Source organism: Malania oleifera, chromosome 1 (assembly GCF_029873635.1).
Source record: "Malania oleifera isolate guangnan ecotype guangnan chromosome 1, ASM2987363v1, whole genome shotgun sequence".
NCBI classification, from domain to species: Eukaryota; Viridiplantae; Streptophyta; class Magnoliopsida; order Santalales; family Ximeniaceae; genus Malania; species Malania oleifera.
In genome coordinates this window covers 12,708,904-12,727,017 of record NC_080417.1, presented here as the reverse complement: position 1 = coordinate 12,727,017, position 18,114 = coordinate 12,708,904, and the positions used below count along the sequence as shown (strand labels likewise).

The 18,114-nt window shown below is 31.9% G+C and overlaps 1 protein-coding gene across 2 annotated transcripts in view; it reads left to right on the top strand.

Annotated features, from left to right (window-relative positions):
• The first annotated feature begins 7,371 nt into the window (after nt 1-7,371).
• LOC131155347 (U-box domain-containing protein 4) overlaps nt 7,372-18,114 on the top strand; it is a 32,461-nt gene continuing 21,718 nt past the window's right edge. The window contains exons 1-2 of one of the 2 annotated variants that reach the window (XM_058108427.1): nt 7,383-7,611; nt 14,249-14,407. The gene's annotated coding sequence lies outside the window, so the exon portion shown is untranslated. Of the gene's footprint in view, nt 7,612-14,248; nt 14,408-18,114 lie in introns of both variants that reach the window. The other variant, XM_058108419.1, reaches the window with a different exon arrangement.

Below are 18,114 nucleotides of genomic sequence, written 5' to 3'. Positions count from 1 at the left end.
TGCAGAACTCGAATGCAAAGCAAATAACATGACTAAAGAGATTATTAATTTACAAAGTGTTTGGAAACACTTGAAAGATTAAAAATGCAAGATCTAGAAAAGAAAGTCAGTCTAAGATCATCCATACATTCACTAGAGGTAAAGAAAATTTTGACAAACTTTTAGGTTCAAAAAAATGACCTTAGATAAAGAAGGTATATGCTTTAATGGAATTGAAAATAAGAAAAGGAAGGACCTATACATGGGGTACTTTGTTAGAGAATCTAAACATTATGCTAGTACTTCCTCCAGTCCATACACTCACACCACATGCATCTTATGCAAAAAGAAGGGGCACGTAAAATTTGATTGCATGTTTAAAAGAAAAGGTGTGAAACCCAAACGAGTATGGAAAGTCAAGGAAACACTGACTCCTAACCCATCAAGAATAAAAGATAGAAAAATGGTATAGGTTGTTAAGAAAACAAACCCCTTGAAATTCAAGGAAGAATTTACTCAAACAAGAATTACATAATTACATAATTCTTCCTTAGTATTTAGGATTAGCCATAGGGGGTAGTGTTGACTAAAGGCTTAGGAAGTGGTTCGGGCTGAAAATGTAAAATTTTAAATAGTGGCACTATTTAAAATTTTACATACTAAGTATTTTGAAAAAAAAAAATCAAGTCAATCTGCAAATCCAAGTATATAACCAATCTGAACTTAATGCATATATTCATTGGTTAAAATATGAAATCATTGGCTATAGCTTAATTAAAATCCGCTTCCAAATGGACAAAAGCATCCTTGCTGGGTATAAAATTATTAATGCTTAATCCGTGCTTGAATGTACAAATCTTATGTTAAGAATACTCTGTTCATTGCACAAGTTTTGCATTGTAGGAAATGAATTTTTCCAGTTTAACATCTTATCCTAAACTCATATTGAAAGCCTAAAATACCTAATAAATTTTTTTTGTCATCACTCTAGGCTTAAGTACTTTTGATCATAACTCCTTATTTATTTGGTACTTATTAATAAACACTCCTCTTGAAATCAAAATTAGAGGCATTCACTAAAGAATTCAAGTTTTATTGACTAATCAAGACATCTTCTTTGAACGTCAAATGTAAAAATCCTCTAATTTTAGTTCATCTCCTCCACAGGAAATCTTTACCTTACCACGATCACATCAAGTAAAGATCCATCCTCTCATTGGTTTGTATCCTTACTCCAAATTTTTGATCATATTTAAAGGATACATTTCAACCACCAAAGAGTGCCAGTTACTAGTTATTCATATTCTCCACAATGCTCTTTGCCAGAATAAGTTAGGACATATTCTTTAGTATGTTTATCTTGTACAACGTCCTACTACCACCAAAATACTCTTCCGAACATAATAGATATTAAAACTTTAAGAGTATTTATTTTAATTCTCAAACATTAAATAAAATTCATTAGAGCTTCATCCTCATGAATTAAGTTGAATGGCTAAATTGGTTGCCTAGGTCTCAATCTAGATGAATGTATCAAAATTCAAGTAGACCTATGCACATGCAGTTTAAATCAAAAGTCATTCCAACTTGGGGTCTCTCACGTATTGTAAATCATGAGAAAAGAGACAAATATAGGCTTAGAACTCTCAAAGAAATACTCATTGTGACTTTTGGTCCGTTAAGCCTAAGAACTCAAAGTCAAGCATATATCATTAAAAATCCAGATCTCTTGGCTAAATGATTTGAAAAATAAGAAAAAGACATCAAATGAATCAAGTGCATAATTGAGGGGGAGCATTCATCTTTCATATCTATATTCATTAAAATGCTCTAAATTTTTATCTATGCTTATATGTCTATATGCTCCTGTGAGAACAACTCCACACTAATCTCATAACTATCCATTGTTAGTTATTGATCATATCATCTATTGGATAGTTCATTTCTTTTATGAGTTGTTGAATGAACTACTGGAAAGCATGCTTGTGTTGAAAGCCTACTGCATAGCGGATGCAGTGATATCATTTGCATGCTAGTTGTGGATATTAGGTTGTTGCTTGCTTTATATAATTTATCTATTGAAAACAACCTACTATTAGGTACAAGTTTTATGGGAAAAATGTCCTATATACAAACGACATGCTGCTAAAATTTCGCTAGGATTTTCTCATATAAAACCTCATGTTAAAGATGATTATGATAAAATTAATGTTAAAATATTTTTGAAAGGATGTGTGAAAACTAATTGAAAATTAAATTTCATCCTTGCATAATCATTAGGTTGTTAGAGGAGCTAAACTCCATCCCTAGAGAAAGAGCTTAAAGATCTTATATGCATCACTGTCATTTATTGAAATATTGAGGTCTTTTAGAAAAACCTTGAACATCATATCCAATACTTAAAGGTCTATGAATAAATATGGATTGTTCTAGGTTATGAGTATTAGTTCATGCCTTAATATATTTTTTAAGATGCATCTGTGGCCTATAGGGATGACCATACTAATCATAATATAGTTGATAAATCATTAGTATGGTTGGGTTAAAAGATTTAAAATGAATGACTTATACTGTAGGCAAAATGAAATGAATCTTGATTTATGTAAACAACTCGTTTCAATTAAGTCATATCTTCAAATTGTTAGGGGGAGCAACTTAATTTAAAATTCTCCGGCTCTGAAATTCCTTAACAATTCTAACACTTAGATTCATGTTCTTAATAAATATATTGAGTTATGTGCATCATACTAATCATGAATGTTGGGTGTATTTGAATCATGGCATGCATTGTTTTGGTTTATACTGAATATCTTGCATGCATTGATAATGAGCTATTTTTGTAATCATTCAGGTCTTTGATTTATTTTTGGGAATTGCCCTATTTTCAAATGGCATGCTACCAAAATTTTTAAAAATTTTCCCAAAATTGAATCTTATATCTGAATGTCTTGTGTTTACTTTCTCACCTTAGCCCTTTCTTACTGATGTCAAAAAGGGGGAGAAATGTCTAATGGAAAATTGGGAAAACTAAATACATCTAAAGCTAAATATATCTTAATACATATCAGAATTGAGCTTTATTGACAATTAAAATTGAATGCAAAATTTGTGTTAGTTGGTCTTCATTTGTCATATACCCGTACTTCAAATTTAAATTTTATGCATATACTTAGGGGGAGCATGTTCGCTTTGCCTACTTTTGCAAATTGTTTTTGTCATCATAAAAAAGGGGAGAATGTTGACTCTATGAGTCTGATCTCGTTATGATTATGACAAAACCAATGTTTCTCACTTGTGCACTGAACCTTTTGAACAGGTCTATTCTTAGCATGCACTGTTGGTAGGAACTTAAGCAAACCATACGAACTATGAAGATCAAGTTTCATTTATGGCGTCTGAAGAATCAAAAGAATGAAGACCTATTCTCTATTGTATTTGCATTCCTTTTTAATTGGTTTGTAATAATTTATATGGTCTGTAATAATGCATCGGCATGCATGATAGGATTTAATGCTCAACAAGACCATAGGGATCGAATGACCTTAGGGCACCCGATCGACTGACACCAGGTTTTTGAGCGTACTTGAAAAGACCTTAAGTCCCAACACATATGCACTAATAAGTCATCAACATCACTTATTATATCAAGAGAATCAACTCAAGCAAAAATGGACTTAATTTGAAAATCTTGAGAGGGTTTGGTCGCCTTGTAAAACGGCTCGGGCAACCGAACAAGTCAACATGTTGACTTTGTGTTCGGGCACCCAAACCACTTTCGAGCGTATCTCCCTTGAGCACCCGAACCTGTGTTAAGTTCCTTTTCAACTACCTGGGCGCCTGAACAGTCACGTTCAAAAAGGGCTTGAACGACCGAATTGCTTTGTTTGGTTAACAGAATGTACTCTCGGGCAGCCGAATCTTAGACATTTGGCTACTAACTTTGGTTCAGTCAATCGGTCCTCAATTTGGGCACTTGAACCTTTAAAAATTGAATTTTTGGCTGAGTCTATTCAGGCATGGAAACCTTAAACCGGGCACCCGAATCTCGCGAGTCAAATTACTTTTATTGGGGTTAAATTTAATTAAACAAGGTTAATTTTCCTAAACCATTTTAAAACAATTTTAAGAATACCCTACATGTGCCCAACGGTCATAAATTTGCCCTTGCCTATATATATCTTCTCATTTGCAAAATTAAGAGGTGATTAGTAAAGATCATTAAGGAAAAACTCTCTCAAATTTTCAAATCCCATTTAACCTATACTACTTCCATACATGATCTATTTTGCTATTCCCTTGATAGATCAAGTTCCCAAGAGTGTTATTGAGTGTTTTACATTTCCTAAATTCTCATTGCTTGTTGATTGATTATTTTCATTGAGAGTTCTTAACTAAGGTTTTTCCCCCGATTTAAACAATAAATCCTTGAGTGGGAATACCCTTATAGTTAGTGAGTCTTTGCATCTTGATTGCAATATTCATCAAGCTTGTGGATTTTGATTTGCAAAAATATTATTTTACACAAGCGTGCATATTATATTTGATATTGTTTTTGCTAGTTTCAATCCAAAATATCTATTGTGCTTTACATTTAGAATATTCTTAAGATATTTGATTTGGATTGTGTTAAATTTCCTTTGATCATTTGTGTGTTGAATATCTTATCTTAAATTAAAGGTTGAACTCTTACATATACATACACTCACACATCTTAGAGAGTTTACATATTGGATCTCACCTGAACATTAAATCCATATCATATGTAAGTGCATATTTGTTTGTGCTGTATTTTGGTATATATCTGCTTTACATGAAAGCATAATTACTGTATTAGTTACATTGTGAAAATACTATTGTATTCCAGGCGTAGCCTGAGGGGGCGGTAATCCAACCCGGTAAGGATTGTTTGTAAAGGTTGAGGTTAGCCCTGTGCTAATTAACTTGGTTGTTTAGGTGCCGCTCCACCCGTTAAGTGAGCCTTAGTGTAATCCTTGTGCGAGTGTGCCAAGGTGGAGACATAGATAGGATTGGTCGAACCCCGATATCATATTCGGTGTCACTATTACATTTCCTATATTATATTCTGCGGTGTCCTTGATTAATTTCCTTACTGAATATACTGCGTATCTAATAGACACAGAATTGCATTGAGTTGAGAAATATTGAAATTGCGTTGTATGTTTTAAATATTGGTATATTTCATATCTACAATTTCATATATACTTAGACTGCTCCTAGGTTGTGTAATACTGCTGTTAGACTGATTGACTTAGGAATGAATTTTTTAAATACCAATTCACCCCACTCTTGGGATTACATCTAGACTAACAACATATATGGCTTGTATTTCATCTCTTTGGGCTTAAAATGGTTAATAATAATAACACTACAATCTTTATTCCTTAATTACACTTATAGCGACTTTTTTGTCGCTCAAGGATGTTACTATGTTACTATGCCCTTGAAAGGATTTTTTTTGGGCATATGATTTGAATCTTAGAGATTTTTGAGATGTTAACATATTTGGACAATGTATATATTATAATGGGTCCGCCCCATTTGAATGTTTTAAATCTCTTATTCAAAAGAGGAGTTATTTGTCTTCTCATACATTGGTCAAAGCATTCATGTTTCACAATAAATCTTTCCTTTAAGAAAGAAGTTATTAGTAGCAAATTGAGAGTTTATTCTCTTGAGGATTTTTTTTTTAAAGAAAAAATTAGTTAGAGAGCCATTTAAGTAGAGGGAAGACAAAAAACATCAAAAGGATGTTAACTTCAAGGGGGGTTAATTTGCTTTCCCAAAATGCCCTTGTATTTTGCCTCTTCACAAAAGCGAAATTCTCCTACCATCTTCGTGGGTGTAGACTATAAGTCAAATCACATTAATCTTGTGCTTATCTTGTGCAAAATGCTCCTATCATCTCCGTCCATGCCAATCAATGCTTATATTTTAAAAGAGAAAAACACTGAATTAGATTTGGAAGAAAAATAAATAGAATATGTAGGTAAAAAAGGGTGACGATGAAATTGAAGCCATACAATTTGATCTACTATAGTGTTCAAATATAGAAATGTCATATTAAGAAGAAGAAAACCCATTAGTCCCAATACCTTTTGGTATATGAGTTGTGTTTGTTACGCATTCATTAATAATCTCTTAAGGGGTATTTAGTTAAGCTTTCAAATTTCTATATTAGGTGTCGTATGTGTTTAATCTTAGAGGGATAGGTATTATAGGATGTTAGATAGATTATCTCTCATTGTATAGTATAATATAAGCTCAATATGTATCTCCAATGAATGAAAAGTTGCTCTTTTTGCAGCTATCTTGTCTCTCATTGTCCAACCAATGAAAATTTTTTGTGCCATTAATTCAACTTAATTCACGCTATAGTCGGTACAAATACATTCACGTATTATCTTAGAAGTTAAGGGCTTGTCTAGTTGTGAAAAATAATTTTTTTTAATTTTTGATTTTTCGGATAATTACAAAAAAAATTAGTTTGTTCTTAATTTTGGGCATTTGTATAAAAATTAGAAAACAATAATTTTTTTTTTGTAAATATTCATTTATAAAAAAAATTATTTTCATTTCTATTTTTCAAAGAATTACAAAAATGCCACCTTATTTTAAAATGTTCAAATTTGCATATGAAATTTGCAAAAATGTTTTTTATTAAAATTTTATTTTTCTTATATTATAATAGAATTAAAAAACAAAGTGCAATTTTGTAATTATTTGAAAATCTATAAATGAAAAATAGAAACTAGTTTTCGCAGCTAAACAAATATTTAATTTTATACATTTTTAATATAAATGTTGGAAAACTAAAAGTATGCTGGTATTTTATAATTATTTAAAATATTTAAAATTAAAATAAAAACTATTTAATAGGACTAAATGAGTTATGAAGTTTACAAATGGTGTCCCACACATTATTATAAACTTCAACTTCTCTCCTATTGAATGTTACTCCATTTTTAACTTGTACTTACATGATAATAAAATTACCTTTATCTTTCTTTAAAGATAGTTTTTTTTTTGACTTGAACGCAATTTATCTAAAATTTAGGAACTTGAACGCAATATATCTAAAATTTATTCCTAATGATTACAGGGGTTGAGATGAGAAAATAATAAAAAATATGGATTTTTCTTGTTGTAATACGTATTTAACTTTTATGAGCTGTTAATTAGTTTATAAGCGAATATTATTTTCAGCAGTGCTTTTGGCTTACGTGTAGCTGACGGCGGGTACACGGTATTTTCGCTAAAATATACACCACCTGAAGGGAAAAGAGGGAAGACGTCATTTTGAACGAAAGAAACGACGTCGTTTGGTTATGCGCGGTACCGTTTCCGCCAGCTTGGTCCCCCTTCATCAATAACAAATAACAAATAACAAATAACAAATCACAAATCACAAATCACAAATCAATTCGCAAGCCCTCGTTCCCAAGTTGTCACTCCTCATTTGCTTCGCGGGGGCACCCACGCGTAAACGCTGCTCCGGCCGACGCTCTGATAAGACGCGGCTCCGACGGCGAAGCTGCATCGCCGGCGCTGTTCCGAAAGGGTAGTTGCGTCGCCGGCGCTGCTCCATATCTGCCGCAGCAGTGTTCCGACGCCGTGAGTGTTTTCTTGGTTTTGTGTAAAATTTTCAACCTTGATTTGAATACTCTTTATTTGGATATATTTCCTTTGCACTTCATAGCAGCCGTGATCTATTTCCACATTGTTTTTTTTGATTTGATAATTTCTTGTTTCTGTTTTTCAATTCGGGTGTTTTTTTTTGCAAATTTGTTTGCCAGTTGTTTTTGCATTTTTTTTTTCTTTTTTTTTTTTTGGGGGGGTGTGGGGCGTCGATGGGATTTTTCCATTTAGGATAGCAAAGACGTATTTGTTTTTTGTTTTGCTCATTCCATTTTTATTTGGTGGGTTTTTGTATTAATTTGATGGGCCATTCCATTATTGACTGAAATCAAAACCCCAAAACCAAAACCAATCTGGTAAGTAACGATGTTATATGCTGTGACGCATATTTTAAGCACCCATAGTCATGGTCTCATACTCTTGGACGTTCTGTGAATTGTTGGTGCTAGAGCATAACTATGTTTTATGGGCTTTAAGATCTAGCACACAAACACAATGCTTAGTTTCTGTGCATACATTCATACTGTTAGGTGCTGGAAGGGGGTCTATGAGCGATCACAGCCGCCTATCATATGGATTGGTCCTGGTTGTTTCTGTGATAAAGGACTGATTGGTGGCAGAGAATCAGCAAGAAGACGGTAGAAAATTAAGAGAAAACCAAATAAAGATAACATAAAGTAAATTAGAAAAAGATAAAGGGCAAATAAGCGAGACTCAGCGTAGGGCTTACTTCTCAATATTTGGATCTGTTTCTCACGGTTACACATCAAGCCTTTATATAGGATTTCTCCTAATGCTAAATAAGGAAAAATCTCTATGAAATAATAGCATATCCCTGAACAAGGAAAAATAATTTGGGAAATAATAGAAAATCCCTAACTATGAAATATAATGGCAAATATCTAAATTCTGAAAATTACATAATTAAATCCAAATATCTTAAATTATGCTTGCATAGACGGTAAACATGAACTTCTCCAAATGCAAGCCTCCTTTTGTGTGCCTGAACATTGTTAGATAAAAATGCTGCTAGCATGTGAATGAGATTCCCATGTTCTATGAGAATTTTTTGAAATGTGACACTACCGGCTTACCACCATATGATTTTTTAGGGAATATTATTAGTGAATCTTTTTTTGGTATTGGAAAAAGTTGGATCTTTTTAGTATCGTATTCTTCCCCAAATTATGCATCTTATATTCCTTTCAAAAGATTCCAGATATGGATTTATTTAGTATATCATTTTTGATTAATATATATTTGACTTTTCTGAAAGGCTATGTGAAGTTTCCAACAACAACAATAGTAACAATAAACCAAGCCTTAAGTTGCACTTGGTAAAATTAGTTACATGAATCCTTTTTTTTCCAATTTACTTGATCGTGGGAATTTTGCTTGACATTACTTTCTATCTCATTTTATGTTATTTTAGGTCTACTCTCACCTTTATTCCTATCCTTTTAGCAATTTACTTATGATACGTAGTTGACATTCATAAAAAGTATCTAATGAATTATGAGTTCTATTGCCACTAATACTAACTAGTTCACTCCTTATCGGTGCACTATTTGACCTGTTTGCTGATGGCTAAATCATCTAAGACACCCTCCCTTATCTTATCTTCTATAGGTGCTATGCTAACTTTATTGCAAATATATTCATTACTCAATTTATCTTTTAACGTTATACCACTTATTTGCCTTAGCATTCTCATTTCGGTAACTTTTACTTTTTAGATATGTTGTTTCTTAATTGCCTAACATTCTGATCCCTATAGCATAGTATGTGTAGTTTTTAGCACTTCATTAATGCTTTAACTTTCAGTCAAAGGGACATGTTATTTGCATTGAAGATAGAGAGATAAATTGGTTGCCTAGACAGAAAAATTGCTAAACTTATCCATGTTATATGATTGAATATTCAATGAAGACTGTCAATACTTCTTCTTTAAATGGATGCAAAGTCTTAGTTAAGCTAATCCATGCACACATATATAAGCTTTAATAACTGCGTGGTAGATGTATCTAGATATTATCCCTTTTAGGTTCCATTATTTTCTTTTAATAATTAATAGATTGAAACCTTCCAATGCTATATTACAAAGTAGAAAAAATTATAACAAAGTAGAGATCAGAAGCATAATACATTTTTTTTTAAATTAAAATATTTAATACCAAAATACTCTTTTATAGCCTAGTTTAGGTAACAATGCTATTACTAGAGTCATATATTTCCATCACTCATAGTAAATTACTAGAAACTAGAAAGAATATCTTCATAAAACCAAATTGTGTCAAACTAAAATAATGTGTAACAATTAATAATTTAATCATCAACAAACTCTTATGGTCCTATTAACTTGTACCAAATCTTATGTAAATTTTTGGGCTTTGGCATTTTCCTACACTAGACGTTTATTCAAAGTCAGCTCTCGCTTACTATTTAATCTTTGAATGTAATCACCAATTGCTTTGTTGATAGAGATAGATATATCGCATACCCAATATTGACTTCTTTCAATCTTTGCTATAATTATCCATAACTTTCAAGACAGTCTAGATGATCTGCCACCAAATTAGAGTCACCCTCAATATCTTATTCTGTGTTCAAGAGCTTAGATTTTGAACTTCTAGCTTGGATTTGTGTGGATTTGTACAAAATGAAACACAAACTCATATTGAGTTTTGTCCATATCTATAGAAATTTAAATTTGAGGCCTAAAGTCCATATTCCCTATGATACTGTTAATTCCCTTTAAGTACTTGCATAGACATTAATTAAGAATGAAGTGTATATTTTTTTATATTTTATTTTTTAATTACTATTGTGTTGCATAGACCAAATGGGGCTTGCTATAAAAATTTTAAAGAAGACCAATTTTTTTTTCCTGTCTTTTTGTTTGTCTTTTTTATTTTTTAAAAAAATACAAAATAGGTGTTGGGTGCAATTATGATGGTATTGTTATTGGACCTTTGGTTTAGAACAGTTAGAAACGCAACTGTTTTTATATATTCTGAAATCTAAATTTACCCATCACCAAACCCTGCAATGGTTATACAGTTTCAATTAAGAAGAATAATGAAATACCTCCCATAGAAAGTTTTAGAAACAGACCTACCTGAATAGATAAATATATGAGATGAATCTCTCTCCCCCCACCCGCACCCGCGCCCCCACCCCCACCCTGGTGCTTCTTCGGTTCTTGTATGATGTAAAATAAATCAAATGAAATCAACTAAAGGGGCAAATCAAAGAGTAAGAGAAGCAATCAGGGTGGCGTGTCAAAGAGAGGCCAAAACCACTTCTCTCTTGCTCACAACTGTATGAATTATTGTCTATACACCTAGCTGAGTTTATTCTTCTTTGGGATTGATCTGTGCTGGTTTCTTTTCTTCTTTACATTTTCTCTCCCTTGTCTTGAAACTTATTGTTCATGTGATGGCAAGATATGCAATAGGGATTCAAAATGAACGAAAATTTTCTTCATCTATTTATTGCTATTTTCAGAAAAAAATTATGATTTTTGACAGAAATACTTAGAGCCTTGAGTTTTGTTGTTCAATAAAAATTTGAACATCGTATATAAATCATGCATTATGCTAGATGATGGTGATTCATAATATATCCTGGTATTAATTATTTCTTTTATTGATTTTTTGCATTCTTGGTTTCATGTTAGAGGGTGTTGGCTTTTGCAGTAATGAGAAGTAGTTGAGATATTCCCTTGATGGATTTCATCGTTCTTAATTGGTGCTGCCAGAGTAGTTTAATATCCAGAATTTACTTGTATTGATTAAATCATTCATTCTATATGCAATTTTTGATTAACATTAAAGTAAAATGACCATGTGATTCAAAATATAAGTAAAATAAAAATTTCCTTAAATTTATGGAGTTTTTTAATAAGTAAGTCATTTAAAAAATTATTTATCACTTTTCAATTGTCATGTGTGGCTTGTTTTTGGAGCTCTAAAACGTGAGTTTAAAAAGATTAAGTAAAATAATTACAATCAATTTCTATAACAATAATAACAAAACCAAGCCTTAAGTCCCACTAGGTGGGGTCGGTTATATGAATCCTTTTTCGCCAATTTATGTGATCATTACCATTTCTTTTGATAGATTCAGGGATATTAAATCCTTACTCATCATTTTCTCTCAAGTTATTTTAGGTCTACCTCTACCCCTTCTGCTGTCCCCAACAATAATTAACTCACTCTTCCTCACTAGTGTACTATGCGGCCTACATTGCAAGTGTCTATATTATCTGAGTCGTCCCTCCCTTATCTTATCTTCTAGAGGAGCTACACCTAACTTACCACGAATATGTTCATTCCTTAATTTATCTTTCAATGTTATACCACTCATCCATCCAAGCATTCTCATCTCGACAACTTTTACTTTTTGGATATTAAGTTTCTTTGTCACCCAACATTCTGATCCATATACCATAGTTGGTCTTATAGTTGTCCTATAAAACATCCCTTTCAATTTTAAGGGTATTCTACGATCACAAAGCACATTTAAAGTACTTCTCCATTTTACCCAACCTGCTTTAACTCTATGCATTACATCATCTTCAATTTCTCCTTCAGCTTGCATAATAGATCCAAGGTATTGAAATCTACAAGTGCTATTTATTTCCTCATCATCAAGTTTAACTTTTTCTGCAATATTCGTCTCATTATTACTAAAATTACATTTCATATATTCTGTCTTATTTTCAATTATCCTAAAGCCTCTAGATTCCAAAGCTTCTCTCCATAATTCTAACTTAGCCTCTACTTCGTCCCTAGTTTCATCAATTAATACAATATCATATGCAAATAACATACACCATGGAACCTCCTTTTGAATACTCTTAGTCAATTGCTCCATCACTAAAGCAAAAAGATAAGGACTCAAAGCAGATCCTTGATGTACACCTATGGTGATGGAAAATTCTCTAGTTTCTGCATCTATAGTCCTTACACTAGTCATTACTCCATCGTACATATCCTTAATGATATCAGTAACCTACTACATACACATTTTTTTTATCTAAAACCCGCCATAGAACTCCCCTAAGTATCCTATCATATGCTTTCTCAAGGTCAATAAATATCATTTGCAAGTCCCTCTTCTTTTTCCTAAACTTTTCCATTAATCTTCTTAAAAGATATATAACTTTTGTGGTAGATCTCCTAGGCATAAAACCAAATTGATTTTCTGAGACCTTCGTTTCTAACCTTAATCTTTGTTCAGCTACCCTTTCCCATAGTTTCATCGTATGACTTATAAGTTTAATTCCATGATAGTTATTACAATTTTGAATATCTCCTTTACTTTTGTATATAGATATTAAAGTGCTTTTCCTCCATTCATCTGACATTTTCTTAGTTTTTATAATTTTATTAAATAAATTAGTTAACCATATAATTCCGTTATCACCTAAGCATTTCCAAACTTCAATTGGGATGCTATCTGGTCCCATAGCTTTCCCATTTTTCAATTTTTTTGGTGCAAACTTAACTTCATTAACTCTAATTTTGCGAATAAATCTCATATTTTTAGTCTTTTCCTCATTTGACAATTCTAAGTTTAAGCCTTCTATTTAGTTTTTATTAAACAACTTACTAAAGTAACTTCGCTATCTTTCTTTAATGTCTTTGTCCTTAGCCAAGACAATATCATCCTCTCTTTTTATACATTTTACATTTTCTAAGTCCTTAGTCTTCCTTTCTCTAGCTTTAGCAACTTTAAATATATCTCTTTCCCCTTCTTTTGCATCTAATTTATGATACAAACTATTAAATGATCTGTATTTAGCTTCACTAATGGTCTTTTTTGCATCTTTTCTTGTTTCCTTATACTTTTCAAAGTTATCCTTATTTCTACATTTTTGCCACATTTATACCAGATTATTTTTGTCTTTATGACTTTTTGTACTTTTTTATCCCACCACCAATTTTCTTTGCTATTTGAGAATCTTCCCCTTGATTCACCTAAAATCTGTTTTGCTATCTTTTTAATAGAGTTAGCTGATCTACTCCAAAGAGTATTTGTATCTATTCCATCCTCTATAATCCAATCCCCATCTTTGATCATTTTACCTTTAATCCTCTATGTATCCTCTCATTATTTTTATTATCCCTTCCAACGTGTTCATTCAGATTTCCTTCTATAAATATTTTCTCAGTCCCTGGTATGCCTTGTATAATACTATCCATATCTTCCCAAAATTGTCTTTTAAGATTTTCTGCTGAGTCGACTTGAGGAGCATAAGCACTAATGATATTTATTATCTCTTGTTCTAATACTATTTTGATTTTTATAATTCTATCCCCTACTCTATTTACATCAACAACACTATCTTTTAAGTTTTTGTCTATAACAATTCCTACTCCGTTCTTATGCTTTTCTTTTCTAGTGTACCAAAGTTTAAATCCTGATTTATTAAATTTTCTAACTTTCTCTCCCACCCACTTAGTTTCTTGAAGGCAAATTATTTCAATTCTTCTTCTGATCATTGTATCCACAATTTCCATGCTTTTACCTTTAAATGTCCTTATATTCCAAGTTGCTAATCTAATCCTAGTTTCCTGAACTAACATCTTTACTTGCTCACGTCCAGAATGATGCAGGAACCCTCGCATATTTGACACCTTACCTGGGTGTCGATACAGCATGTCGCTTTGGGGCGACGACCTGGCCCACCTTAGCCCACTTTTCACTACACCCAGGTGGTACAAGTGCAATGTGTCGCTCGTAGGGGACGCCTCAACAAATATTCGTAAGGATTCATATCATAGTGATCTGACAAATTTTACGCTAGCTGTTAGCTACCTAACGCAACTCTCCTCCTTTACTCGGGCTTGGGACTGGCTATGTGTGAAAAAATTAGGACATTAAGTGCATCACAGGCGGAGTTAATTACAATCAATTTCTATGTTTATAATATTTTCTAAGTTGTATTCATTTGCATTTTCATTATTCAATCACATTTTCAATTGCTATTTGACTCGAGGAGAAAAGTGGATACTAGTGCAATTAGCTTTTTAATTTGTTTCTGTTTTGGAAATACTAGCCAAACAGACTGTTTGTTCTGAGTTTTTAGTTTATGTTTCTAGGTTTTAGTTTTTGTTTGTGGTTCTTGTTTCCATAATTTTTTTTGGCAATGAGATCAAACGGCCTCTTAATTTATATATGATGCTTATTGAATTTAAAAACCAATAATTGCTGTGATTGCAGTACATGGTAAATTTTAATAAGTTTGGCTCAGTAAGTTTTGTCGTTTGTGTCGATAATATTGAAATTTTAAAGAAATGGGTAAGATTGAAGTGGGGACATGGCTATAAAAAATGATTAATGTGGGACTGTACTATTTTTAGGTGGTAAAACCAGTGTGTTTAGCCTATTACTCTTTTTATGTTTAACTGAGTCAGAATGTATACAAGATTCCATTTTATTTTTACCAAGCTATTGGTGGATACCTATCTCGAAATGAATGGAAAGTGTTGGGAATAAGAAAGTGCATGCTTTTGATTGATGTTATGGAGGCATTATTGTTGGTCTTTTCTTGGGGTGAGCATTTGTTTGTTCAAATCGTCAAACCAAACGAATTGAGCACTTTGAGTTCGTTGGGTTCAACATCAAAAGTTGGCAGTTTAGATAAGGTCTGAAAATTCTACCAAGCCAGTGGTTTTTTTTTTTTTGGAATTACAGTTTGGCACATGTGAAAATTTGATCCAAACTGCCAAATCAGTATGTAAGTATTTTATTTATAGTATATCTACATGCTGTAATTTATTAGCTAATATACAACAAACATGAAATTCACGTGTACCTTTTTACTCTAGATTCTTCATATGTATGGACAATTATTATTTATTTATTTTTGGAGTTCATGACTTTAACATTTGAATGGCTTGAACGTTCATAGTTTGGTCTGTTTATGGGTTGGTTAAGTTTTGTAATTTCTCCAAGTGGAAGATGAGGTTTTGGTTTCATGAGGAAACCGACCCACACTGTTGGCGGATCCATGACATCGAATGTGCAGGGCAACAATTCATATCTTAAAATTTGTAATTTTGAAAGCATTCATTATGTCTATATACTATCATAATATCAATTTATCTGTAATATTAATTAGACCTAAAAATAAAAATATTTTTACTGAAATCATTCCAAAAATAAAGTCACATCTCAAATATTTTACGGAAAAAAATTTAAAATTATTAATTATTTCTCAAAATTCTTCTCTCAATATATAGATGACCAAGCAATTTTTCACTTAGTCATCTTCCTCTCAATTCCTGTCATCTTCCTCTCAATTCCTTGTTATTATTATTATTATTATTTTTTTTTACAGTTATTGTAAAAAATGCCATTTTAATGGTTGGTGTAGTGCCAGATCAATGATAATTTCACACCTCAATTTCTCTTAAGTTTAAAATTTACTGCTAGTACGTATTTTAACATTGTAAATTAGCTATGAGATTGACACAATTTAAATACGTAAAACTTTATAAAATAAATGAACTTTGTTTGCTAAAAATATAGAAAAATATGAAACTTTCAAATATTTAAATTTGATTCACATGACAATTTGAGTGGCTGAAAATTTAATTATTTGCCAAACACATATATGTACACATAATATATACCAAAAAAGGACTATCATTTCAGTTGCTGGACTTGAAGTAAGATTCTCCCATGCCCACCATCCATTATCACCTGTAGTCCTTTTTGACATTGTTGAAGGATATATATATATGTGTGTGTGTGTGTGTGTGTATCCATATAATATTGATAATAAAAAAGGTATTTTAGATAGAGAGAGAAATTACAACGAAAGAGATCAAGAAGTCCACCCCATAAAAATAAAATGAAATGAAAAAAATGACAAATAATAAAAATAAAAAATTAATAATCAAACAAGGAACCCCCTCTTCAATCCTTATCCTTCATAATTCACCGAACACTTCAAGTGAGCTAACTCCCATTGACCTTTTTTGCTCTATTTTTTTTTTTTTACACCCATCAACATTTTCCCTAGGACCACAAAACTTTAAATTCAATTTATCCATGAGATCTTGAACTTCTAAATCCTTCCTTGAAGTCTCCTCCATTGATGTTGGTCAAATACCGTCCTTGCGCTGCATCTCATTAATTAAATAATCATTTTCAAATATAGAGACCCCCTTCAATCCTTCTGAAAGGGATAATATGTACATATGATAAGTCACCTAAAACGTCACTTGAATCATAAACATATCCACATTGTTCCCTAATTTCATCCAATAGTAATCCCCCGCCACAATCAAACTCACTAAGACCATCACTTTCATTATCTGAAAAATCCCCCCATTTCATTACCTCCTTTCGTTTGTTGAAGAGGTTTCCATAGCCTTTTGGTTGTGGCAGCCTTGGAAAGCACAATTCACTACAATGATGAGGGCTTTTGGTACACTTTTCACATGATTGCAATTTTCTAGTGAATAAAATTGAGAATCATGTATTTAAAATAGAATCATGTATTTAAAATTTTAATTTTAAGATCTTACTCAATTTTATAAATCTATATATTTATCGATAGCTGAAACCCTGTGAGTTAAAAAAAAAATAGGCAGCCTGGTGCACAAAGCTCCCGCATATGTGGGGTCTGGGGAAGGGGCAGACCACAATGGGTCTACAGTACGCAGCCTTGCATTTTTGCAAGAGGTTATTTCCACACCTTGAACCTGTGACCTCCGGGTCACACAGCGACAACCTTACCGTTGCGCTTAAGCTCCCCTTTAGCTGAAACCCTGTGAGGTATATTTAGATAATTTTTAATGCATTTTATAATTTTTTTCAAACAAATTGATAAAACAATTTACAATAGAAGTACCCATATTAGAAGTTATCTATGGAATGTTATATGGTTTACATAGTATATTTTCTTTGCGACAACTAAAATATGTTATTTCTAGCATATACTTACCGATTTTGATTCACTTTTTTTGTTAAAAAAATTAAATTAAAATCTACCCCAACACGTGTACCTAATACTAGAAAGAAAGTTTTAAATTTCATCATATATTTAATTATAATTTTATTTTTATTTTGAACATGCCATATATAATGACCTAATGTAGTCTATGTTTTTCTAAAATATTGGTAATGCTTTGTTGTAATTGGATTCATTTGGTTTTGATATATATTGTCTGTAGACACTGGCTTTAAGGCATCATAAATAGACCATGCACTATCTTTAAGGAGCTCAATTGAGTTTTTTTAACAGGTGTATTGCAAATCACCTTTAAGATACAATGATATAACCATAAATTTCACAGCACAAGGCAGCAAACTTCAACATTTCTCCTCTTGAAACAGTGTATTTGATCGAGAGGGTGAATTAATTATTTAAACCTGTCATTAACATCCTTTATTATAGAATTTGAAGAGTTATTTATCATACCTTTCAAATCAGCTCGATTGTTTGATTTAAATTTACAT